This window comes from Otolemur garnettii, unplaced genomic scaffold (genome assembly GCF_000181295.1).
Source record: "Otolemur garnettii isolate 467f Iridium unplaced genomic scaffold, OtoGar3 scaffold00003, whole genome shotgun sequence".
Lineage (NCBI taxonomy): Eukaryota > Metazoa > Chordata > Mammalia > Primates > Galagidae > Otolemur > Otolemur garnettii.
Window position 1 is genome coordinate 30,306,177 of NW_003852398.1, and position 1,903 is coordinate 30,308,079.

At 42.4% G+C, this 1,903-nt stretch overlaps 1 protein-coding gene across 1 annotated transcript in view; it reads right to left on the reverse strand.

Moving 5' to 3' along the window:
- SH3RF2 (SH3 domain containing ring finger 2) overlaps positions 1–1,903 on the reverse strand; it is a 120,738-nt gene that overhangs the window by 106,071 nt on the left and 12,764 nt on the right. The gene's annotated exons all lie outside the window — the stretch shown is intronic.

Below are 1,903 nucleotides of genomic sequence, written 5' to 3' on the forward strand. Positions count from 1 at the left end.
GGAAAAAAAAACATGAAAAAGGGAAATTTTATATTCAAGTTGTTAGAATCTTGAGACGTGGAAAATTTAAAGTTACCCCCAGTTGTAGTAATTGATAAGATTAATTAAGTACTCAGACACATTCCATGGTTGGTTTTCAGCTAAGATAGGATTGGAAGGTGGATTTTTATGAATTGCAGGCTCTATTTTTCCCAATCTATAATGGACCATCTTTGCTTATCCAGATGACAAGTTTCTGTGAGGAATGGAATAGAAATACTTTGTCCTGACTCTGTTTACATTTCAAGAAAAATAGATCAATTCTGGACCAGAGTTTGTCATAGTTCCCAATGAAATCTCTCTCCCAAATACGTGGGTTACTACAAAAGGAATGTGAAATCCACATGGATGGAAACAGATGAAGCCCTCCCAGCAACACTGATAAGCCAAGCAAGTTGAAACCTGGATGCACAAATCAGAAAGGGCGCTGTTGATTGTGTGTCATGGAAGTGAAATAATGGGCCCAACACGGTCTGTCTCAAAACTTTCATAATGACCTAAGTATCCCTCCCTTGCACAACTGGTTTCTAATTGACTTCTCTCTTCCCCTCTTTCTTCTCTGATTTTTGTTTCCACTGTCTAGCTGTCCTGCACCCCTTTTCTGCCCTTCTCCTTCTCTGTCCCCTGTTTTTTCTCAGCTCTAGCCCCCTATTTCTCTCACACTCTCTCGTGTTCCTCTCTATTCACCTAGACTTATTTTTGCTATTTAAATCCTTAAATTTCTCAGCAAACAGTACACAGTGAAGACACTGTCTCATTAACACGGAGTTGGATTTGCTATGGGTTAAATCGTGCTCTTTATCAACAACAAAAGCACGGTGACGTTGGTGCCAACAGGAACTGACCAGCAATAGTAGCTAGTGCAGGGTGGAGGGAGGGTGACTGAAGGGATCACCTCTGTGGATTATCTTTCAAGGGTACACGTGAATCTTTCTTAAAGTAGAATATAAACGTCGTAGCACAATAACTAAGAAAATGACATGACGGCTATGTTAACCAGTTTCATGAAGATATTTCAAATTGTATATGAAAACATCACACTGTACCCCATGATTGCATTAATGTACACAGCTATCAGTTAATTAAAAAAAAAATAGTAGCTAGTACAGAGCTCCATGAGCATCCAGTGGGGACACCACACCGATCTTGGCCACCCTGACTGACCTGGTTAGAGCCTAGGCCTTGGATTCAGGCAGACCTGGTGCAAGTCCTATCTCTGTCACTTCCTAGCAGTTTTTCATCTGTAAAGTGGGAAAATACCATGGACCTCCAAGGATTGCTGGGAGGATTAAAAGAAACCACATTTCTTTTGCTCAATGCCTGGCACATGCTCTGAGCCACGTGATGATAGCAGTTATTAGGGTGATGATTCACAACTGTATCCACCTCCTCTCTGGCCTCTTTCTTTGCTGGTTCCCCACTCCGTGCCCAAGCAATAACAATCACTCCACTTGGTTAAGTTGGCTCCATGCTTCAGATCTTGGGATAGCAGCTGGAAGACAGGAAACCCAGGACGTGTCTCAACCACAAAGCTTTATGGTTGTAAAAAAAAAAAATCCTAGTATTTCAAAGACTTCAGAAAACAAAAATAAGGCAATAAAAATGTATTTAATTGCAAATTCTCTCCCTATCTCATACAAAGAGAAGCAAAATGCAGGGACGGGAAATACTTTTTCTGGTTAAAAGGTAGAATCTCAGGCTTGGTGCCTATGGCTCAGGTGGCTAAGGCGCCAGCCACATACACCTAAGGTGGCAGGTTTGAATCCAGCCTGGGCCCGCCAAAACAACAATGACGGCTGCAACCAAAAAATAGCCAGGCGTTGTGGTGGGCACCTGTGGTCCCAGCTACTTGGGAGGCTGAGGC